Consider the following 25,899-nt stretch of genomic DNA (forward strand, 5'->3'; position numbering starts at 1 on the left):
AACACATAGAGTGGGTTCCAGTCTGTTGATATCATCCCAGCATGGTTTAGGGCAGTGGTTCTCAACCTGTGGGGCCCCAAATGTTTTGGCCTTCAAGTCCCAGAAATCCTAACAGCTGGTAAACTGGCTTGGATTTCTGGGAGTTATAGGTCAAAACATCTGGGGACCCACAGGTTGAGAACCACTGGTTTAGGGCCTGTCAATATGGCTGTAACCCTCAGTCCAATGCCATAGCCATATAAAGGTTTGACAACTTCCTAGTTCTGCTACCTGTCAAACAAATCACAACGCATAGTTGATGAGCTATGTTTTCAAGTGTCAAATTGGACAGGTAAACATGTACATTAAGCCCACAATCAAATTCACATTTACTAAGAAGAAATTCCACTAGGGTTTGTGGGACACAACAATACGTTGCTCTTCTTATTCCCTCATTGCTAGGATAAACTCCCCAATATGGATGTTTTGCACCACTAGGAACCTCCAGAAAATATGAGACTCTATATGTTGAATACGGTTTTTCATCCTAGAACCTTGCAAAGACCTAAAATATCTAATTTCCTCAGAATCAAGATCCTTTCATCACTTTAGGGGGGAAAGGGGGGGGGGGACAGTATTGATAGTGTTGTTGAAGGCTTTCATGGCCGGGATGAACAAAATCTGGCTACCAGTATTTAAAAACTCAAAAATCAGAACAGTAGATGGGAAGCAACACTCCGAGGGCAGAGGAGCCCCAGGGATGGCTAATGACTTTGAACAAAGGATGCCCCCCAGGCAAGAGACAAATCTTTCCAATGCTAATTAGGGTGATTATCTGCAACATTCACGCTGGCTTCCAACTGTCAAAGGACTCTTGTCACACCCTGGACTCTCCACAGATATATATTTACCTTCTTTGCCTAGTTTCTCCATGTCTCACAACCTCTGAGGATGCCTGCCATAGATGTGGGAGAAACGTCAGGAGAGAATATTTCTGGAACATGGCCACACAGCCCGAAAGACATACAACAACCCAGTATTGATAGTGTTCCTAGGGATTGAAAATGGGCAAAGTGCAGTCCCAGGTGCCATCCTGATTTAAAAGATCTTTCAAAGATCAATGAAAATTCCAATCTCTGAAAGTTTAAAATCAATCATCATTACTTCATCTTATGCTCCCTTTCTCAGACACGATGAGATCCAAAGTAATCATGTATAACATCTAGATGCACATATTCAATTTCTGGTTCATTTCATTTTGAATTAACATATTAGCCCATAACATCAATATTGTACTTTACTCTTTATTTCATTCTCAAAACAAAACTCTCAACTCTGAATTTCAAATTAAGTGTGTCGTATTTAAAAATGTGAGATTCAATTTTGGCAAAATGGCCATCTTTCATGGTTAAACATTTCCAGCACCTTTTCCTCCTCCCTTGTTTTGTCTTCTATCTTACTCACTCCGTAGCCTTGCTTAATGCCTAGTTTATCTGATGTCTCAAATTTCCCACATGTCCTTGATCCCAAATCTTGAATGACACTGTTAAACGGAGCCCTCGCCTGCTGCCAAGGCATCTCATTTTGATGGCAAAACCTCCCAGAATATAAGCTGGCCAAGACAGGACTCATTTTAAAGCATGCTTCATATTTAACAACCCTTATAACTCAACCAAAGAGCTATGTTAAAAGGCCAATGATGGGGGATAATGTCCAAGCATAAAAACTGCTCAGGCTAAAGACACACCATTTGTATTCTATCTACCGCTTATTCCATTCTATTCCACTCTATTTTTCTTTTCTTTTGTTTTGGATACAGTGGTGGCAGTGCAAACTGAGTAACCAACTGATAGATCACCAAATATTACATAGATGCCACCAAATAATGGGGAGTTAATGGACTGGATGTCAAATTGCTGAAGTCAATGAACCAACGTCTGCTCCTCCACATAGGAAAAGGACATACCAGCCTTTCTAGGAGGCTACAAGGCCTAGTTTAACAGCAACACATAATCGTGGCTTCAGATTGCAACACTCCCATTCCTTTGAAAGGGTTTTATGAATGACACTTTTCTCCTACATTGTGCCCTGTGGGCAGCAGTACTTCCCACTAACATCAAATATACATCTTTTGCTTATTTATTCTCATATATGAAGTTAAAAGAAATCAAAAGTTTTTCCCCATTGGACAAGATTATGAGAACTTTTCTGTATTTGTAATGACTTGCCAAACATACTATTGAAAATGCTACTTCATGGAAGAAACATCCCTTTTTTTGGCTCTCATGTGTTTCCATCAGCCCTCTTTCATCAAGGATGCAGAAATATGTTAATATTGTTCACATTTTTTGACACACAAACCCATAAAAACCATTCATCTTTTCTAAGAGTCATTTTGAAAGGAGGGAGGAAAGATAGGTATTCGAATGATCCATTACCATAAAGAATATGGCACAGAGGTTATGTAGTGTCTAGACGAAATAATGGAGGTCAGATTTATCAATGACTATTAGTCATTCCATATTCAGAGACTGTGTGTGTGTGAATCCCAGCTATTGGAGGGATAACTATGGGAAAGAGCTCTTACTTTCATGCCTTGCATATGGGCTTCCCATAGGAACCTTACTGGGAAATGTTAACAAGAGGAAATTTAGGTTTTTCCTTATGGTTACAGTGGGTCCTTTGTATCCAGTGGGGTTACCACATTTACAAGACTCTCATTGATACCAACATTTTGTGGATGCCAAGTCCCCATTATATACAACGGTTATGTACAAAATAGGAGCCTCCGGTGGCTCAGTGTGTTAAAGCGCTGAGCTGCTGAACTTGCAGACCAAAAGGTCCCAGGTTCAAACCCGGGGAGCGGAGTGAGCGCCTACTGTTATCTCCAGCTTCCGCCAACCTAGCAGTACAAAAACATGCCAATGTGAGTAGATCAATAGGTACCACTCTGGCGGGAAGGTAACAGCGCTCCATGCAGTCATGACCTTGGAGGTGTCTACGGACAATGCCGACTTTTCGGCTTAGAAATGGAAATGAGCACCAACCCCCAGAGTCGGACACGACTGGACTTAACGTCAGGGGAAACCTTTACCTTTACCTATGTACAAAATAGTGTCCCTCTTAATTAATTTTTTTTTTGAACTATGGATGATGGAATCTGTTGATCCACAGATACAGAGGGCCAATTGTATTTCTTTTAGTCTTAAGGACCTCATCACACTCAGGTCCAATTTGCGGGTGATAACGGGGATTTGGCATGCAGCGGGGTGAATCTGGTAGGCAACAAGGGAACCTGTTGCTCTGAGCCCCACATTTCCTGCATCATCCCCTTACTCATCTCAAGAGGGGAAGTGTCACTGCCCAGTTTCCCCCTATAATCTCTCCATTCTTTCCTATGTGAAGACAGGAAGTTTCCAGTGTTTTCTGGGAAGCATCCTAGCGTACTACCAGGACACTAGAAGAACAGAGTCCTGCCAGAAGTAGCTGTGCATTGTCTGATGGCATCCGACAGGGTCTGTCCTCTCAGTGTCCTCCAAGTGTCACTAAAATTCACTAACGTGATGATGTCCCTAGTAGAAGATATTTGGAGCAAACTGTGGAACCTGTTGTTCTAACCCAAACCAATAGGTATCCAGCTTGCTTGCCTAAGATACCAGCAGTCCTACAATAGCTGTACTACCGGCATTCACAAAACATGGTTTTCATAGCAGAAGCAAACCTCTGAAATGCAGCCCACATCACCTGTCCATTCTGGTCCTGACAAAGAGGACAACAGTTGAATCAGCCAAAATATAAAATACTAGCTGTGCCCGGCCACACGTTGCTGTGGCCTAGTCCTAAGTGGGTTTTTATTTGTGGAAGCAAGTATGAATGTTGTAATTAGTCACCTTGAATAGCACTGAATGGCCTTGCAGCTTCAAAGTCTGGTTGTTTCCTCCCTGGGGACTCCTTTGTTGGGAGGTGTTAGCTGGCCCTGATTGTTTCCTGTCTGGAATTCCCCTGTTTCCAGAGTGTGGTTCTTTATTTACTGTCCTGATTTTAGAGATTATATTGTTCTGTATTATTATACCACTGTCATTTTTATATATTATATTTATATTTTTGTATTATTTGCTTAGAACTGGATTATATGTGGCCCCTTCTACACAACTGTACAAAATCCACACTGAACAGGATTATATGGCAGTGGGGACTCAAGATAATCCAGTTCAAAGCAGATACTGTGGATTATCTGCCTTGGCATTCTGGGTTATATAGCTGTGTGGAAGGGCCTTGAGTCTACACTGCTATATAATCCAGTTAAAATCAGATAATCTGTATTTTATAGGCAGTGTGGAAGAGGCCTAAGTGAGGCCTAACTCTGCCTGTCCTCTGGGCTAAGTGGTTTGCTAGGAGACCAAGTGGGCGGAGCTTAGCCTTCTAACTGGCAGCAAATGGATAAAAACAATTATTCATCTCCCTGTAATTAGAACTTTATTTTTCTTTTCTTTTTGTTGTATGAACGTAGAGGCATGGATGAGGGGTTGTGCTGCCAAGTTTAGTGTTTCTGGGATGTGTAGTTTTGTTGTTTTGTCCTAGGCCGAAATTTCATTACCCTTTTATATATATAGACTGGCCCGCTGGCTTGGTCCTAAAGCAAGAAAAGTGTTGCAGCCGAAAATGCATCAGACCAACCTATATGTCTCATGATGTGAGAATTATCCGTTACAAATTATCATCGAAGTTTGATCTTTGTATTTCCAAACCTCCTAGATCAACAACAAGGTCCTTAACTCACACATCAAGAAATTCTTATTCCTGTTTTTTTTTTTTTTTTTTTTAAACCCTTTTATGCTAATAAGTTTAAACTGTGCATTAACGGTACAAGATTGCGGTTTCTCAAACTAATTTAGGCATGGGAAAGATATCTGCAAACTTCATTGGCATTCCTTCACCTTAATGTTTCTGTTCCCCCATCCCTGCTTTATCTGGCAGGATGGGCTTGAAACAACTCAGCGAGCATCTTGCTGATCAACTCCCTTTTCAGTCTCCAAGACTGAAAAATCTGTGGAAGTGGTGTGCTGGCAAGAAGCTCAAAATTAGCCCTTGTTATCCTGAACTCAACCCAAAGCCCTTTCACACACTTTCACTCGCATACAAATACACTGAGCGGGAGAGGAACAGGGATAACAAACAGTTCAGTTTGTGGTGCCATGGTAACAAGTGGAAACTTGGAAATGGAAAACAAGTGGTGTTTTGCTTTGAAAATAAAAGAGCGAAAGTCCCTAAGAAGAGATTTTGTGATGGAAAGGGGGAAAAAACATAGCACGAAAACAGTCTTCAAGGGAAATGAACATTTGGTCCCAACAGATTTCATCAGTTTTTGAAGGTTCCTTTTGCATTCTCTAGAAAATTCCTTAAGAGAATTATTTAAAAACACGCATATACATCCTGCCATAACAACTAATCATAAAACATAGTGCAGCACAAAGAACTTGATAGTTGAGCAAGTATGAACTTGGGCAGTGGCAATTCACCTTATCCATCTGCATGACTTGGAGTAAAGCAAGAGCCAAAGTGCTGCGAGGACAACTAGGCCACGTTGACCAAGCATCAATGGCTACAACTGCATGGTCCCATGAAGAACAATGCCTCTTTATGTGTACAATGGACAACACTTTCTTCTCTTCACTGTTGCTGTTACCTGGGATACTTCACAGTACTGGTGCGAGTTGGACCTCAAAGCCCTTAATCACCATATTTGACTGGGAAATCCCATCTATTGATATAACCTGATGTATTCGTTGGATTAATGTGAAGTTGAATACAGACTGGCTCTGACTTTTGGCCCAATGCTACTGGCCCTGTTGTAATGGTCACACAGTGTTTTACTGTTTTAACTGGGTATTATATTGGTTTTTAAGTATGTTTTACGATTGTTGGTTTTTACTATATTTTGTATTATAGTAGAGTCTCACTTATCCAAGCCTCTCTTATCCAAGTTTCTGGATTATCCAAGCCATTTTTGCCGTCAATGTTGTCAATATATCATGATATTTTGGTGCTAAATTCGTAAATACAGTAATTACAACATAACATTACTGCGTACTGAACTACTTTTTCAGTCAAATTTGTTGTATAACATGATGTTTTGGTGCTTAATTTGTAAAATCATAACTTAATTTGATGTTTAATAGGCTTTTCCTTAATCTCTCCTTATTATCCGAGATATTCGCTTATCCAAGGTTCTGCCGGCCCGTTTAGCTTGGATAAGCATATTAGTCTCATGTTGTTAACATTTTATGCTGTATGTTGATTTTTATGACTGTTTTATTGATGCTGATGTTTTATTCTTGGGATATTTGTTTTATTGTCTTGTTGTTGTTATTATATTGTTGTGTCGGGCAAGGCCCCATGTTAACCGCCCCGAGTCCCTTCAGGGAGACGGAGCGGGGTATAAAAATAAAGTTGTTGTTGTTGTTGTTGTTATTATTATTATTATTATTATTATTATTATTATTATTATTATTATTATTATTATTAGTGAGACTCTACTATATATGTGGCATTAATCTTGTCATTATGTAAGCCCACTCTGGGTCCCGCTGGGGGAGAATCATAGAATTATAGAATCATAGAATAGTAGAGTTGGAAGAGACCTCATGGGCCATCTAGTCCAACCCCCCGCTAAGAAGCAGGAAATCACATTCAAAGTACCCCCGACAGATGGCCATCCAGCCTCTGCTTAAGAGCGGTATATAAAACAAACAAACAAACAAACAAACAAATAAATATTTTTGCCCCCAAGCTATTATACAGCTCCAAAGAGCCAATTTTCCTATTCCTTTCTTCCCTTACAATGAGCCAATATGAGAGATGGAAGCTGAAGTTGTATCAAACTGCATTAATTCTATAGTGTAGATCTACCCAGATGGCTACTGTGACAAAGGAGCTAGGAACATTAGGGCTTATAAGGGGAGATACTGCCAAAGAAACTTTCCTCAACCTTGGCCTTTTTTCCCCTTTCTTTCTAAAAGCATTTACTTGCAAAGTAGTACTGTGTCTCCCTTATTCCTCGGACCATACCACTTTTTATACCCTTCTCCTGAGGCTGCAAAATCCAACGCCTACCTCACACACTGACTGCTTTTCCCATCATTTTCTCTTACATGCTTTGGGTCTTCAGCAGCTCCCTGCAGTCAGGTGACTGATTACTTGCACAGGTGCCAATATTTTTCTCATCATTGGCTAGCACAGCAATTTTTTCAGCACCAGGAGAATTTTGGCAATCCCTGAGACCCTCTTCCCTTCATCCCCATCCAACATATATTTCCGTGGTCAACATTTCTCCCTTCTTCCATTATAAAGGATTTTTGTGTAACACTGATGGAGAACTTTTTGTTCTCCAATGTTTTGAATAGCTGTGTGGTATTCAAAGATTGAGGATTGTATGCACAATTTGAAAGTAAGAGATATCTGTAACAAGTTCCTTAGGTTGTAAACTAATTGCATTTTTAAAAAAATGAGTGGAAAAATTAACTTTTTGGATAAACGAATAATTTTACTTCATAAAGAGTGTTTTTACACCCCAAGCTCAAGTTTTAAAATTGCATGCTATATCTTTGTGTTTGCGAGTGCATTTTTGTTTTCCTTTACATCGCCTATTAATTCATAGCAAACCTATGAATTTCATAGAATTTTTTAAGGCAAGAAGTGCTCAGAAATGTTTTGCCACATATTTCTTCTTAAATACTGCCTAATGGAATACTGCTTACATGGTCTCCCATTCAAGGTCTAACCAGGGCTGACCCTGCTGCTAAACTTCCTACGTAAGATGGGATCTTGTGACTTCAGAGTATTTTCTGTAGTCATTCTCTTATTAATCCCAAGTGCCTCCCACAAAGAATAACATGAACGGACAATCTACTTAGATTAATAATAATAATAATAATAATAATAATAATAATAATAATAATAATAACTGCAAAAGGCCACTCTACTGGGATCTGCACGCATCATCCGAAAATACATCACACAGTCCTAGACACTTGGGAAGTGTTCGACTTGTGATTTTGTGATACGAAATCCAGCATATCAATTTTGTTTACTGTGTCATACTTATAATAATAATAATAATAATAATAATAATAATAATAATAATAATAATAATAATAATAATAATAATAAATACATCACACAGTCCTAGACACTTGGGAAGTGTTCGACTTGTGATTTTGTGATATGAAATCCAGCATATCTATCTTGTTTGCTGTGTCATAATAATAATAATAATAATAATAATAATAATAATAATAATAATAATTGTATCCTGCCTCTATCTCACCAAAGGACTCGGGCGGCTCACAAGGGGACAAGCCCAACAACAACTTTAGAGTTTTCTGTGCCAATAAGACACTAGAGAAGACTCAGCTACAGAACATGAAACATCTGCGCACATTGCTGTTGCATCCTCAACTTAGGTTGCATCTACACTGTAGAGTTAATGCAGTTTGGCACCACTGTCGTGGTCATGGTTCAATGTTATAAAATCCTGGGTGTTTTAGTTTGGTGAGCAGCAGCACTCTTTGGTAGAGAAAGCTAAACATCTTGTAAAACAACAACTCCCAGGATCCCATAACACTGAGCCATGGCAGATAAAGTGGTGTCAAACCACATTCATTCTACAGTGTTGATTCATCCTTAGAGGATGCAATCCTGCTGCTGTTGTGATAGCAAAAGGGAAAAGACTATAAGTGCTGTGGCTAGGCACTGGAGAAACAGTGCGGCTCAGAGCCAAGCAATTTTGCCTGCATTCTCTTGTATGCATTGCCTAAGCATGGAAAAATGGCAACCCTTGGCATATTGCACCCAAAGCCTTCTGGCGAATGTCCCTGACACAGGGCTTCTGAACTGTCCTCCTCTCCAGCTGTATTCCTAAATCTACACACAAAAGGGTGAAGCGAGGAGAGTTGGGAGTCTAGAAAGGGTAAACGTTTAATTATCCAAGTACAAGAAATGTTTTCCCCCTGGGGTGTTGTTGGCTCTTATGCAAATCATCTGTCCTCAGGAAAGTTGGGCTGGGGAACATAAATTGTTTCGACACAGCAGGACACAGAAGAAATGAATAATATTAATCAGGCTTGGGAAAAGAGTTGAGCAAAAAATTAGGCCCCTGATTGCTGAAATTGAATTGTTCTCACTGCAATTCAGGAGGGGATCAAAAATCGGGAAAAATGAGGTCTTCTTTATACCTGTTTCCCTGAAAATAAGACATCCCCAGAAAATAAGACCTAGTAGAGGTTTTGCTGAATTGCTAAATATAAGGCCTCCCCCAAAAGTAAGACCTAGTAAAGTTTTTGTTTGGAAGCATGCAGGATCGGTAAATGTACATACCATAGATTGTTGTACATGGAAATAAAGGTAGTAACAAGAAATAGTAATAATATAAAAATAACTTTTCTTGTATCCCAGAAGGGACTCAGGGCAGCTTACACAGGGACAAGCCCAGCAACAACATAAATTTACATACAAACAGAAATTTAAAACAGTAATTTAAAAACAGTATAGCAATAAAATATAATACAGAAATTCTTGAAAGGATTCACAGTTTGGTTATGCTGGTTTTTGATGACAACTACTGTACAGTAGATAATACATTTTCATTTTTAAACAATTCAACCATAAATGTGAATTCTTCTTTGTGGAAAAATAAGACATCCCCTGAAAATAAGACCTAGTGCATCTTTGGGAGCAAAAATTAATATAAGACACTGTCTTATTTTCAGGGAAACAGGGTAGTTGTTATAGGTTCCCCAAGTAAACACAAAAGAGTTGGTAAGTGGCCTACATGGGAACCACAATGTTTGTTCAGATTGCTTCTGTGCAAGTCATATATTCAATTAATATATAGTTTACCGGAGACCCCGATGGTGCAGTAGGTTAAACCTCTGAGCTGCTGAACTTGTGGACCGAAAGGTCACAGGTTCGAATCCGGGAAGCGGAGTGAGAGCCTGCTGTTAGCCCCAGTTTCTGCCTACATAGCAGTTCAAAAACATGCAAATGTGAGTAGATCAATAGGTATCGCTTCTTCGGGAAGGTAACAGTGCTCCATGCAGTCATGCCAGCCACATTACCTTGGAGGTGTCTACGGACAACGCCGGCTCTTCGGCTTAGAAATGGAAATAAGCACCAACCCCCAGAGTTGGATACGACCGGACTTAATATCAGGGGAAAACGTTTACCTTTACCTTATACAGTTTACCTACTAAACCTGCAAAACTACTTTTTCATCTATCGACTCTTAATAACCTGTAATGCTTAGTAGCAGGGAAAATGGGAATATCCACAGAGAGAAAGGGAAAGCTGTGTGTTCCACAAACCTCCCTTGTCATTGAATGCAAAAAGGGAGGATAGATCACATTGATTTCTGGGTCAAAAGTGCTGCCAACAATATCTGAATCACAATCCCTGACTTGGCAGACATCTTTGTTAGAACAAGCCTCTGTGACAAGTCTCCCCTGACTTTGGTTGAGTCGCTGCAGGTGCCTGTCACTGCACACAGACCAAAGATGGGAAAACTGAACTGCCCCATGGGTCGGAACGGAGTCACCTTACAAGGTGGAAACAATCTTGACTTTGCCCTTTGTGTGTGTCCTCTCTCAGTGCAAAACTCCGGGAATCTCCCGTATGGCTTCTCCCTCTCCTTGTCTTCTTTTATGTTGCTAGACACTTAAACACTCACCCTTGCTGTGGACACACAAATTTAAATGAAGCTGTAAAATACACTGACATGCTCTGCTTTGGCAGGGACACATAGTCCTCAAGCTGATGCCTAGATGATATAGAGTGCTGGCCCTCAAGAGCTGATGACAGTTTTAACATCATAAGCACAAGGCAAAAAGCAATGCAAAAGGAAAGAGAGAAGGAAGGAAAAGAGGCAAAGGTATGAATCTCCCTTGGCTTTAGTACGAGGGTTGATGAAAAGTAATGCTTCCACCTTCGTAACTCCTCAACAGATGGCAGTACTGGTATGTGGCAGGTACTGGCTTGTTCAGTAGACTCTCCTCTACAGTTCCATTTGGCAGGAAGCCTTAGCATTGAACGGTTGTGTTGTTAAAGTACAAAGTATGGAACCCTGCACAGACAGTCGGTCAACGCGACTTAAGCAATGTTCAGCCATTGAATTCTTGACAGCAGAAGGTGTCACCCCAAAGGAGATTCATCAGAGAATGCAAGCTGTTTATGGTGATTGTGTTGCTGTGAGTACTGTGTGTTGCTGGGCGAGTAAGTTTAAAGATGTTGAGGTGGAAACATCTGACTTGTGTGACAAACAAAGAGTTGGACATCCTGTGACAGCAACCATCGAGTTTCACAAGCAAAAGGTTGACAGATTGATTCAGGACGATTATCATATCACTCAGAGAGAAATTTCAAGCATAATCGGCATTTCACAAGAATGTGTGGGTCACATTATTGCTTTGCTTGTCTATCGGAAGATCTGTGCATGATGGGTCCTGTCATGCCGGCCTCATAACCTTGGAGGTGTCTATGGACAACGCCGGAGATGAGCATCAACCCCCCAGAGTCAGACACGACTAGACTTAATGTCAGGGGAAATTTTTACCTATTTTATCCTCATTGCTTTCATCTAAATCTAGGAAGGTGTGACTTGCCCAAATTCACCCAGTGGGTTTCCATGGCTGAGTGGGGATTCAAACCCTATTCTCCAAGTTCAACAGAGTTTATTTATTTATTTCGTGTCAACAGAGTGGAAGGGAGAAATACATTTAAATTGTTAAGTTGACGCTGCTGCACAATCCAGTGTGTGGAGCTTTAAGGATTTAAAGAGAGGCAAAGTAAATTTCACTAAGTCTTGTTACTTTCTTTTGTGTATATATATATATGTTTATTTCCAAATCCTTCTTGTATTTGTAGAATTGGTCAATACCACCACACAGCCGCAATTCCAACCTCACAGGATGAGAGTATGCATTTTGATTTGCCAAAATGCAAGTGAATCATTTTTAAGGCAGTAAGGATTGTATAGTTGTTGGAAACAGAGCTAGAAATTCAACCTTTGGATTTTTGTGAAACTTAGTTTTTAAAAGTAATGATTCACCTTTTTTCTTGGGTGATATGAGGACAAAGGAGGAAAATTGGGGTTCAGTATACATTCATCATCATCATCATCATCATCATCATCATCATCATCATCATCATCATTTAATTACTTATTAATCGCCCTCCATCCAAGATGCTCTAGGCCAGGGGTCCTTAAACTAAGGCCCGAGGGCCGGATGCGGCCCTCCAAGGTAATTTACCTGGCCCCCGCCCTCAGTTTTATAATATAATATTTTTATATCAGTTTTAATAATATATTGTATATTCATATAATATTGATAATAATCTTATGTTATACAATATAATACTAATAGTAATACCATATAATAATATTAATTATACGATATATATTACATATAATATTACAGTATAGTGGTATAGTTCAATATAGTAATGTATAATGCTAATATTGTGTTATGCTAATAATACAATATATTGTATGTACATACAGCTGCTCTGAGTCCCCTTCAGGGTGAGAAGGGTGGGATATAAATGTAGTAAATAAATGCAGTAAATAAATAATTAATTTTAGACTTAGGCTCAGCCAAAGTCTGACATGACTTGAAGGCACACAACAACAACAACAATCCTAATTAACTTAACTATCTCATTGGCCAGTAGCAGGCCCACACTTTCCATTGAAATCCTAACAGGTTTATGTTGGGTAAAATTGTTTTCATTTTTAAATATTGTATTGTTCTTTCGATGTTGTCGTTGTTGTTGCACTACAAATAAGACATGTGCAGTATGCATAGGAATTTGTATTTTTTTTTCAAATGATAATTTGGCCCCTCAACAGTCTGAAGGATTGTGGATTTAAGCCCTCTGCTTAAAAAGTTTGGGGACCCCTGCTCTAGGCGATTTACAAGATAAAACTGTAAAGGATAAAAATACATACATACAAATATTGATAAAATTAACATAGATTAAAAGCTCTGGTAAAGAGCCAGGTTTTGAGTGCTAGGGTAAAAGGCCCTAACTCATGCATGGCTCTCATACATTGATGATGAGGAAGTCACTCTTTTCCCATTTTGATGCCGAACGAGCCAGTAAATTATCATTCTGCCCTGAATTCATTTCCAAGAGACATTGAGTAGGAACAGGCAAGGTAGCAGCTACAAAAGGCCTTGGGCGAGGGAATCTCAGAAACACCCACTTCTTATGCTTGTGTCTCCCCGATCGTGTTTGTGTGTGCTTGTGTGTCACACTGCATTAGGAATCTAATTCTAGGCAGCTTCTTGACAGGCTCTGAAATTGAAGAGCTTCCAAGCAGTAGGAGATTAAGTCCTTTCAAAAGAAGCTCTGGCTAAGAAGCTCACATATTCTAAACCTTGATGGATGAGTCATGGGAATTGGTCTTGGGGAGTCGGTAAGAAGGGGGCAGGGGACAGGGAGACAGCATTGCTGGAGTATGAGGCATGCAGGCTCTGGCTTGGAAAGATCAACAACGTTCAGCCGAGGAAGCCCTTCCCTGCTCTTTCTCAAGGCATCCCCACGTGTGTGCTTAGTGTCCTGTTTATTTGGGTAATGCCATTAATTTCACAGGGTATCCTTAAGCAAGGAACTCTCAAAGGAGTAGATTTTGCTAGTTCCTCCCTCTGAAATCTATATATATAAAAGGGTAATGGAATCACGGCACCGTACAAAACAACTAAACTAAACACCCCACAATCTCGAAAATTGACAGCACACCCTCTCATCCACGCCTCTACGTTCATACAACAAAAAGAAAAGAAAAATAAAGTCCTAGCCACAGCAACGCGTTACTGGGCACAGCTAGTACAGCCTACAGTGCTTAGTATTCATCTGTTGTCTTCCATCTAATACCTGAGGACTGACCCTTTTTAGCTTCCAAGATTAGACGGAATCTGATGCCTTTAGGGTATTTGGAACGTGAATCAATGCTAGAAGATTGGTGAGGAGACAGGATGGAACTACAATAGAGTCTTACTCATCCAACACTCGCTTATGCAACATTCTGGATTATCCAACGCTGTAGTCAATGTTTCCAATACATCGTGATATTTTGGTGCTAAATTCGTAAATACAGTAATTCCTACATAGCATTACTGCATATTGAACTACTTTTTCTGTCAAATTTGTTGTATAACATTATCCAACACATTTCTGTAGTCAATGTTTTCAATACATCATGATATTTTGGTGCTAAATTCATAAATATAGTAATTCCTACATAGCATTACTGCATATTGAACTACTTTTTCTGTCAAATTTGTTGTTTTGTGCTTAATTTGTAAAATCATAATCTAATTTGATATTTAATAGGCTTTTCCTTAATGCCTCCTTATTATCCAACATATTCGCTTATCCAACATTCCGGATTATCCAACGCATTTTTGTAGTCAATGTTTTCAATACATCATGATATTTTGGTGCTAAATTCATAAATACAGTAATTCCTACATAGCATTACTGCATATTGAACTACTTTTTCTGTCAAATTTGTTGTATAACATGATGTTTTGGTGCTTAATTTGTAAATCATAACTTAATTTGATGTTTAATAGGCTTTTCCTTAATGCCTCCTTATTATCCAACATATTCGCTTATCCAACATTCTGCCGGCCCACTTATGTTGGATAAGTGAGATTCTACTGTATTTGCAGTGTCCAAAACAAGTCTCTTGCTGAAGTCATGAGAGAAATAGATTCTTCCACACAGCAGATAAGCAAGAGGCAGACATAGCAGAATATATAGACAGCTACCTGCTGGTGTGAACTGCTACCCTCTTACTTAGCTCTTGAGGTAAGATATTTCTACTGCATCTTGCGCACTTAGGTTTTTTCCCCTTCCTTCCCACTGAAAGAAGTTATTTTTCTTTGGTCTGTTTTCCCCTTTGGCAACTGCTGGCAGCTTCTAACACTTGAACAGAGGATCTTATAAATCTGATAGCATGCTAGCTTGCAGTTTCCTCTCTCCCGGAAGTTGCATTTGCCCATGCAGTTGCCAGTCCATCGAGAGACTTCATCATAAATTCGGAGCCGTCACTAGGAGGGCGCCTGCAGATTTCATTCTGCTTTTATTGTTTATAAACTGCATCCACTTCCCATCACTGTAATTTCAAAAGCTTTCACACAAGTTACCCTATTGCTTTCAATTTATCCTCAAAACTGGTCTTTTAGAGTCTTAGGAAAAGAACAAGCCTCCAGGATTGATATACCTCAATCTCAACTCTTCAGAATCTTGCTGTGATATCTATACAACACACATTGGTATTGTTCCTTTATCCAGGCGGAGGCCACAGGGGGGTGCTAGAGAGAGAATGACAGTCCATTTTTCAGTGTGGGAGAGTTGAAGGAGGGAAACCATTTTCCCCATTTTTACTGGTTATTCCCCCTCCCCACTTCCCCTTTCATAACCATGGGTTGTTTCCACGATGGGGATATGGGTGGGGGGAATAACAGGAAAACAGAATGAAATCGTTTTTCTTCTTCAACCCACTCTCCACCCCCGTAAAATGGACAATCATTCTCTCTCTAGCACCCCCTTGTGGCTAACGCCCAAATAATGGAACAGTAGCACACATTTGTGTAAACTGTGATCATAGGGACATATGTTCTACTTTAGATCAGTGGTTCCTAAACTTATTTGGCCTACCGCCCCCTTCCCAGGAAAAATATGACCCAGCGCCCCCTGGAAAGGGGGGCGTGGCTTAGAGGGGTGGGTGTGGCTCCTGCTCACGAGGGAGGGGCTGAGCCTCTCCACTATATTGCACTGTATAATTTTTATATATGCATTTTATTGTAAGCCGCCCTGAGTCCCCGGTTGGGTGAGAAGGGCGGGATATAAATATAGTAATAAATAAAATAAATAATAGTCCAAGATACAGGGCTGGGACGGGGAGGTGGGCGGGGCCACAAATGGGCGGCCAGGACTGGGATGGGTGGAGTTACGAGCTCTGAGGCAGGGCAGCGTCTGCCAGGACACAGGGGGTGGGGCTAAAGGAGGGGGCGGGACTTCTTCCCAAGTGCCTGATGGGGCTAGACCTCTATACCCCACCCCCGTGTTCTAACAAGCACCTCAGGGGAGGTATGCAGAGGTTCTTGGGAAGCGACCCCGCCCCTAGTCCTGCCCTTTAGTCCTAAAAGGCCTATCAGGAGAGAGGTATAGAGGCTCCGCCCTGTCTTGGGCTCTTGGAAGGAGGCCCCGCCCCCTTCCCTAGCTCCGCCCTCTGTGTCCCAACAAGAGCCTCAGTAGAGGTATAGAGGCTCAGCCCTGTCTCGGGCTCTTGGAAGGAGTCCCCGCCCCCTTCCCTAGCTTCGCCTTCTGTGTCCCAACAAGTGCCTCAGGAGAGGTATAGAGGCTCCGCCCTGTCTCGAGCTCTTGGAAGGAGGCCCCGCCCCCTTCCCTAGCTCCACCCTCTGTGTCCCAACAAATGCCTCAGGAGAGGTATAGAGGCTCTGCCCTGTCTCGGGCTCTTGGAAGGAGGCCCCACCCCCTTCCCTAGCTCCACCCTCTGTGTCCCAACAAGTGCCTCAGGAGAGGTATAGAGGCTCCGCCCTGTCTCGGGCTCTTGGAAGGAGGCCCCGCCCCCTTCCCTAGCTCCACCCTCTGTGTCCCAACAAATGCCTCAGGAGAGGTATAGAGGCTCTGCCCTGTCTCGGGCTCTTGGAAGGAGGTCCCACCCCCTTCCCTAGCTCCACCCTCTGTGTCCCAACAAATGCCTCAGGAGAGGTATAGAGGCTCCGCCCTGTCTCGAGCTCTTGGAAGGAGGCCCCGCCCCCTTCCCTAGCTCCACCCTCTGTGTCCCAACAAATGCCTCAGGAGAGGTATAGAGGCTCTGCCCTGTCTCGGGCTCTTGGAAGGAGGTCCCACCCCCTTCCCTAGCTCCACCCTCTGTGTCCCAACAAATGCCTCAGGAGAGGTATAGAGGCTCCGCCCTGTCTCGAGCTCTTGGAAGGAGGCCCCGCCCCCTTCCCTAGCTCCACCCTCTGTGTCCCAACAAGTGCCTCAGGAGAGGTATAGAGGCTCCGCCCTGTCTCGAGCTCTTGGAAGGAGGCCCCGCCCCCTTCCCTAGCTCCACCCTCTGTGTCCCAACAAATGCCTCAGGAGAGGTATAGAGGCTCTGCCCTGTCTCGGGCTCTTGGAAGGAGGCCCCACCCCCTTCCCTAGCTCCACCCTCTGTGTCCCAACAAGTGCCTCAGGAGAGGTATAGAGGCTCAGCCCTGTCTCGGGCTCTTGGGAAGATTCCTCTAGCTCCGCCCCTCCCCTGGCCCCTCCCCCATGTCCTAATAGGTGCCATCACCGCCCCCCTGGATCACTGCAGCACCCACCAGGGCACGGTAGAGCCCACTTTGGGAATCACTGCTTTAGATCATACAGAGGAAGAAACTGAATGCTTCCTTGTGCAATAACTTCTTACTGCATCATCTTGTAGCAACCACAGAAGGCAGCTTCCATGTGCCAGATACGTTTCAGTGGCTAGCTGCTAGAAAGGGTCAGTCTAGGAGGCTTGCTGGAGATCCAGTCTGGCTATCACAGTTCTCTTTTCCCAGAAACAAATGCTGCCCAGTTATATTCTGCCTTCCCCTAGACATTAAATGCCTGTGGCAACATGCTCCACTGCCCCAGGTATTGAGATATTTTGCAAGGGGCTAATAAACAAGCCAAGTCTGTGATTATTAGGGAAGGCAACGGAGGGAGTCATTTGATCCAGAATGTATCAATTTATCAGGAAACCATTTATCACAATTTAACTCAGAAATAATAACAGGCCCAAGCACAATACACAGCCACTATGAGCTTGTGATCTAATCTGCCTGGAGCAAATGTGCGCATAACAAATAATACACAGACCTTTAAAAAAAATGCACAGAAAGACATTTTAGTTAACAGGAGAAAAATGCAGGCCTTGCAAAAAATATGCACTAAAACATTCATGTTTTGAAGAGTGCATACAGATATATGTGTAGGCTTTCATGTGGGCATGGGGGGATTGCTGGATTTCTTCCACACCTAAGTTTGAATAGTTTGTCATTTGAAGGAGAGTAGCGGAGGTGTTTCTTTGGTCCAATTCTAAGGTGGATCTTCTTTGAATTTCCTCAGAAACCACCAATTTCCATTGTTCTAAAAGTTAAATGTTTCCCCTGACGTTAAGTCCAGTCATGTCTGACTCTGGGGGTTGGTGCTCATCTCCATTTCTAAGCCGAAGAGCCGGCATTGTCCGTAGACACCTCCAAGGTTATGTGGCCGGCATGACTGCATGGAGAGCCATTACCTTCCCGCCGGAGCAGTACCTATTGATCTACTCACATTGGCATGTTTTCCAACTGCTAGGTTGGCAGGAGCTGGAGCTAACAGCAGCCGCTCATGCAGCTCCTGGAATTTGAACCTGGGACCTTTCGGTCTCCAGCTCAGTGCTTTAACGCACTTCGACATGGATTATTCCAAAGACTTCAGACAATTAATTTAACCCTACTATTCCATGACACAAAGGAATAATCCATTGTTTTAGACATGGATTATTTCAGACTTCATAGGAATAATTTAACCCTGTTATTTCATTACACATATTGCTGTACACATTCCTGTTAGACATGTTTCTTGCTACATACCAAGCTCCATTAACTCAACCTCTGACACGTCAAGGCTGTTGGCAATAAATGCTCATGTTTCCCTCCTGCTAGCAGAAGGTGGTAGCTGCTCTAACTTCGTCTTGCATTTACAGCCAGGGATGTTTCAAAGATGTCAAACTCTCTCAATTATGAGCCGTGCCCCCTAAATAAATTCCATTTGTGCATTTGCACAGTTGACACTAATGGCCTGCAAATAAAGTCAAGCCGTCTGTTTTAACATATGGGGTGGGGGGGAGGAAAACTGCCAGAGAGATGGGCCCAACACTTAGGAGCTGCCATGCTCAACAGCTACGACTGGAAGAAGAGAGGCACTCAGGCTTAAAGATGTAATGAAAAATCATCACAAGTGTTTATTTTTAAACATAAAGCTCAGAAGGATTTGTACAGAGCCAGGATGACAACAGTGCTATAGGTCAAGTTGGAGGAGCAATTTCAGAGCTAAAAGCTGAAGTCAGTTAGAGAAGAGGATGGGAGGTTGCAATGCCATTTAGAACAAGGACTGTTAGCACAACTACTTTGGTCGGTTGGTTGCATACTGCAAGTCGCTTCTGGTGTGAGAGAGTCTGCTCTGTTTTTTTAAAAAAAAATACATTATAACTGTATCCTCAATTCGCTTCTGACATTATAAATAAAGCACAACTACTGAAGCAGCAATAGAAAGAACCAGTATCCGATACTCTTTGAAGACACTATTCCTTCCACCATAATACCAAAGTAGCAATGGAGAGCTTGCAGAGAGAAAATCCCTATTATCTCAATGTAGAATGGAAGAGTGCAGCACCAAGCAACACAGAGCTATTGTTTAGTCTCCATCTCAGCTACAGAAGGAAGGAAGGAAGGAAGGAAGGAAGGAAGGAAGGAAGGAAGGAAGGAAGGAAGGACGGAAGGAAGGAAAAAGAAATGGTTCAACACCCCCGAGATTAATTTATAGGATCTGGCAAATTATAATCTCTCAGCTTCAGAGGTAGAAAATAGGAAACCCCTTTTGGACAAATCCTGCCACGAAAAACCCTGCAATGGTTCACCTTAGGGTTGCCAGAGTTCAGAAAGGACCTGAAGGCACACCACCACAACAAATGACTGAAATATTTGCCATGATTTGATTCATGGTTGAAAAAAAAATTCTCTTGATTCTTAGGAAACCCAGTCAGAAAGAATAATAAGTGATGGAAATGTTGCCTAATTTCTGCCAGGTATCCACACATCCTGAATTGTTGGGTTGATTTAGGATATAATGCATTTTCAAACCACATTATATGGCAGTGTAGATGGGGCCTTGCACAAACACACACACACACACACACACACAACCATCTGGAAATAGTGCAAAGCCTCACAGTTCTTTTCCAAAAAGTCTATATATTTTTGTACAGAACAATTTCTTGGAACACTTCAAGACACGTGAATAGCAGGTGGGAACTGTTGAAAGATTTGTTACTGCCGCAAAGGGCAGAAAACCATGGAAATTATTTTATCCTCACTTGTGAGGATGAAATAATCAAATGCTAATATGCCTAGTGTGTAAGGGTGGGGAGAAGCGAAACTGAAAAGGAATCGCTTGATGATTCTTCCTAGATGTTTCTGTCCGGCTGCTCCATCTCTGCCTAACCTACCACACAGGATTATTGTGAGGATAAAAAAAGGAAGAATAAGAAGGTTGTGAAGCTTGGCTCCAACCGAGCACTATAATCACTCATTGTATTGGCCGTCACCATAGTATGTTGCTGGAGTTTAGGTTGACCCTACATGATGCTACTGACTTTTGAAGAAATAGACTTTGCACATGTATAGAAGCATGATCTCATGTATTATCAGTCCTACCTATTCAACTTGTACGCAGAACACATTATGCGACGTGCGGGTCTTGACTAATCCAAGGCTGGAGTTAAAATTTCTGGAAGAAACATTAACAATCTTAGGTATGCAGATGATACCACTCTGATGGCTGAAAGTGAGGAAGAGCTGAGGAGCCTTATCACCAAGGTGAAAGAAGAAAGTGCAAAAGCTGGGTTGCAGTTAAACGTCAAGAAAACCAAGATCATGGCAACCAGACCGATTGACAACTGGCAAATAGAGGGAGAAAACGTGGAGGCAGTGGACAGACTTTATATTTCTAGGTGCAAAGATCACTGCGGATGCAGACTGCAGCCAGGAAATCAGAAGACGTTTACTTCTTGGGAGGAGAGCAATGGCCAACCTCAATAAAATACTGAAAAGCAGAGACATCACACTGGCAACGAAGGTCCGCATAATCAAAGCAATGGTATTCTCCATAGTAACCTATGGATGCGAGAGGAATAAGGAAGGCTGAGCGAAGGAAGATAGATGCTTTTGAACTCTGGTGCTGGAGGAAAATCCTGAGAATGCCTTGGACCGCCAGAAGATCCAACCAGTCCATCCTCCAGGAAATAATGCCCGACTGCTCACTGGAGGGAAGGATATTAGAGGCAAAGTTGAAGTATTTTGGTCACATCATGAGGATACAGGAAAGCTTGGAGAAGATCATGATGCTGGGGAAAATGGAAGGAAAACGAAGAGAGGCCAACCAAGGGCGAGATGGATGGACGGTATCCTTGAAGTGACTGGCTCGACCTTGAAGGAACTGGGGATGGTGACGGCCGACAGGGAGCTCTGCCGTGGACTGGTCCATGAGGTCCCAAAGAGTTGAAAACGACTGAACGAGTGAGACGACGACGTATGTAGCTGAGATAGCTGTCTAATTTGGTCTCTAAGAAGAGTGCTATTCTTTCCTCCTGTAACAAGAAGAGTCAAGCAATATCTCAGCTTGCCATTTGGTTAAGATAATACTAATCTAAACCACCTGAGTCCTGTAGACATTCAGTCACCTCCCCAGCTGGCCTGTTGCTTGATTGACTTCACTTTTTTAATCCACTTATTTCCAATTCCTAGCCCTGCAGTTCTCTGGGGACAGTGGGAAAACATCCCCGGTATCTTGCTTTTCAGAGAGATCCACCTAGGGAGCGGCGTCCAAGTTACATGGCCCATTATCTCTTATCGCACATGCAGCTGGAACTAGTCAACACATGCGCAGTGGGAGAACATCAGCATAAAGTGAGCAAACAAAGGGAGTTATTATAGAAACCAGCAGGGTCTGCATTAATACCAATCTCTGGCATCCAGAAGAGCAGAGGGACCCAGGGAGCTGAGATACAGCTGAGAGATCAGGTAGCATATGGCTGGATGCCAGGGACATCCATCCCCCTAGGTCCCTCCTGTTTGATTTCCAGTCCCGTGGCATCTGCCAGGGTATGTCCCATTAGCACTGATAATATTTATCCTGCATGTTCTACACCTGAGCCTCCTCCCCAGTCAGTGCTGATACATTTCTCTTTGCCTCTTGCCGTCCTTCCAAATATTTGCAAACATCGGTTAATGTGATCTCACCTTGACCCCCGCTGGAAGGCTTATGTTCACCTGAGATGCAAAAACGAATTGGTAGATGCTATAATGAGAGCTGCCACTGCATTGTGCCTAATGCGGAAATGCTGAGGCACGTCTGGAGCTTCATGCTGGGTTGGGTGGGTGCAAGGAAGAGAAACCCTCCATGGAAATGCAGACATAACAAAGAATGTCCCTGCAAGAAGAGCATGAAATGAAATATTTCAGGGAGAATATTGCCTATCTCTGCCTAAGCTCTGACATGAAAACATGAATGGAAAATGTTATTCAAGCAGTTTGGGAGCCCAGGGCTGGCAAACATTTCCTGCGGTGAGCAAAACTAATAAGACAAAATCGTATCATTGCCACCATATATCACATGAGGTGAAATCTTAAGGCTGCTGACAACACATTTCGCCCAGGAAATGGAGGAGAAGGACAAAATTACTTAGAGGATTCTGTATATTATGAGTTATTTTGGTCTCACAGAACCTGCCCATCAACTGCTCCTCTCTCAGTGTACAAGAAGGGCATAAGAGACATACTGGATGAGATCAAAGGCCTATCTGGTCCAATATTCTCTTCACAGAGTGGCCAACCAGTTGCTCTCGGGAAGCCTATGGTCAGGATATTCCCTGAAGATCATATTCTCTTTGAGTAAAACCAAAATCCACAACGAGTACTTTACTCAGGCCCTGCAGCACACATGAGAAAGTGCCACCATTCAGTTAGTTCACCGTAAATCCACATTTCCTACCCCACCGCCAGATTGCCTGAAGTGGGTTTGGATAATCTTTTGATAATGAATGGGCTAGGAACACAGTGAGGCAATCTGGTGCCTTCTGGAGAGAGCCATTCCATGTTCTAACTCTGCTGTGTCGATCTCCCCAACTGGCAAGTTAAATGAAGTCAAATATTGAATTAAAGAACAAAGGGCAACAGAGGCTGGCAATTGGATTTTTGGTTTCTTTACTTTGGAAAGTGATAGCTGTGTGGGTAGATTTGGATCATCAGCTATGGTTTAATAGAAAGGAAAGGAAAGTTAAATCATTTTTCTCAGTAACAGAAGAAATGTTCATGTACATATTTGTAAATGAATATTTGGCCAGATTTGGCAAAGGAGTCAGATGGAGAAAGGGTTGAATACTCCCCTACTGCTACACTCCTGATTCCACGTATAACCCAGGCATAAGAAACACTAGTGGACAAAATGTCTTAAATTCTGAAATATTATCCAGAGGGACAAGTGGTTACCATAAGCAACAGTGCAATCTCTATCTGTTTAGTAAAATGGTTATCTAATTATCTTGTCAAAAGGCAAAGAGAATCTTGCTGCACTACTTCAACATCAGGTGAGGAATCTGAGGAAGCAGCAGAGTGGTTAAAACCTTAGGATAATAGGAATAATATTTGGAAATGCCACAGTCAAATACTTATTTGTTATTGGTACTATTTCACATACCTCAGTTGGTTCATGATATTGGTTGGACTCCTTTGGGGACTATTCTAGTGTAACATGACTGTGTAAGCCAGTGGTTCTCAACCTGGGGGTTGGGTCGTGAGGGGGTGTCAGAGGGATTGCCAAAGACCAGTTTTCTGTTGGTCATGAGAGTCCTGTGTGGGAAGTTTGGCCCAATTCTATCATGGGTGGGGTTCAAGGGACTCTTTGATTGTAGGTGAACTATAAATCCCAGCAACTACAACTCCTAAATGTCAAGGTGTATTTTCTCCAAACTCCACCAGTGTTCACATTTGGGAATATTGAGTATTTGTGCCAAATTTGGTCCAGGTCCATTATTATTTGAGTCCACAGTGCTCTCTGGATGTAGGTGAACTACAACTCAAGGATTCAAGGTCAATGCCCACCAAACCGTCCCAGTATTTTCTGTTGGTCATGGGAGTTCTGTGTGCCAAGTTTGGTTTAGTTCCATTGTTGGTGGAGTTCCGAATGCTCTTTGATTGTAGGCGAACTATAAATCCCAGCAACTACAACTCCCAAATGACAAAATCAATTCCCCTCGAACCCCATCAGTATTCAAATTTGGGTGTATCAAGTATTTGTGCCAAATTTGGTCCAGTGAATGAAAATACATCCTGCATATCAGATATTTTACATTACGATTCATAACAGTAGCAAAATGACAGTTATGAAGTAGGAACTAAAATAATGTTATGGTTGGGGGTCACCACAACATGAGGAACTGCATTGAGGAGTCACAGCATTAAGAAGGTTGAAAACCACTGGTGTAAGCAGTTGTATTTTCTCAGAGGTTGAGTTGGTGCAGTCCACAATGCAACCCACAATTGTGCAAACATATACACAATCCTTTCACATTATTATTATTATTATTATTATTATTATTATTATTATTATTATTATATGTATAGGGAGCTGATTACTCATTTCACAAGAGGTGAGTTTGAAGACATGGTGCCCATCACAAAACCAGTTGCCCAACTGTGGAATCCATTAGAACTACTGGAGCATAAACTACTACTGGAGCATAAACTACTGGAGCGTTATTCAAGGTTCACCTCAGAGTCACCAAAAGTCAGAAACAGATTGGTGACAGACAACAACAAAAAAGTGCATAGGGTCATTGCAATAGTTACAGTTTTAAAATAACTTTGTTTTCCTATTTCTTAAGAGTAGCAAAAGAATGGATTGAATTACAAAAGAAATCTAAATCCTACGAGCTGCTGGTCATGGTAACAAAATATTTTCATCTAATGCACATCATTGTCATCTCAATACCCAAAACTGAGCACTATACAGCATTTGAACCATGTGATGTTCCTCTTCTATTATTTGGTGAAATGAGTGAAGTTGCCCCTTCTCTTGTTATGAGTGCATTGAAATTTATTTATGCTTTCATTATTGGGAAAATGAAGTCAATACAAACTGCCATGCATCTGTAACTAGTTCATGCTATATACTAAGATATCTCTACCGTACATTTGAAGCCTACGCCATGTGATGAACACAGCAGGTTGCTGTTTCTTAAGTGCGTGGTTCAGTAGAATTTAATATATGTGATGAAGTGGTAAGAAACTAGGAAAAAAGATAAAACTCAAAACGAGTGGAATGAAGGTATCACAGTTTTACTGGAAATATGTTGGACTTTTTAAAAAACTTTTCAGATGCTTCTTGTGGGAAGATGTAAAGGTGCTGAGCTGCAGTTTCTGCTGAAACATTGATAATGCATTTAAAGAAAGAAGTGATAAATCCAGGGGAAAACTCCCCTGAGTAGTATTCCTTATCCATGGGACTTCAGGTTGTATTTATCCAGCTACCCTCTGATTAAAAATGGATGCAAACAAAAGGAATCGTAGGGAGAAGGAGGAGAAATCTTCCATCCTCTGACATCATCCCTTTCTGTCCATCCCTCTCTTTTTCTTCCCTGGAGGACATCATCCTCAAAATATATATTCATTTCACAGCTGCATTATGGTACCACAAAATCCCGTGAATCCAATTTAAGAACAGATTACCTCCTCACTTACTTCATTTGAAGCAATTACATGTTAATTTTCATTGAGACCAGCCTAATGCATACCAATCTGAGGCTGCAATCTCATCTGAATACTTGAGGGAACGTTCCTCAGGCTTCCGGTTCCCGAGGCTCCTAGTTTAAAGGGCCACTTCACATTTCTTTTATTTTAATTTTCTTCCTTCATTTGTTGTCTTTGCTTCCCTTCTTATTTATGTTTTGATCACCCCTTCTGTTTCCCAGCATGGGATTCTGTTCTTTTTCCCCCAAGAGCATTTCCAACCAGCTGGCACCACTCATGAGATGGAAACAAGAAAGAGGGGAAAGAAGAG

The 25,899-nt window shown here is 41.8% G+C and overlaps 1 protein-coding gene across 11 annotated transcripts in view; it reads right to left on the reverse strand.

The window, feature by feature from the left end:
• The window catches only part of ntm (neurotrimin), a 1,038,813-nt gene that overhangs the window by 203,242 nt on the left and 809,672 nt on the right, over window positions 1-25,899 (reverse strand). The window lies entirely within an intron of this gene.

The sequence above is a fragment of the Anolis carolinensis genome, unplaced genomic scaffold, assembly GCF_035594765.1.
Source record: "Anolis carolinensis isolate JA03-04 unplaced genomic scaffold, rAnoCar3.1.pri scaffold_8, whole genome shotgun sequence".
In the NCBI taxonomy this organism is placed as follows: Eukaryota; Metazoa; Chordata; class Lepidosauria; order Squamata; family Dactyloidae; genus Anolis; species Anolis carolinensis.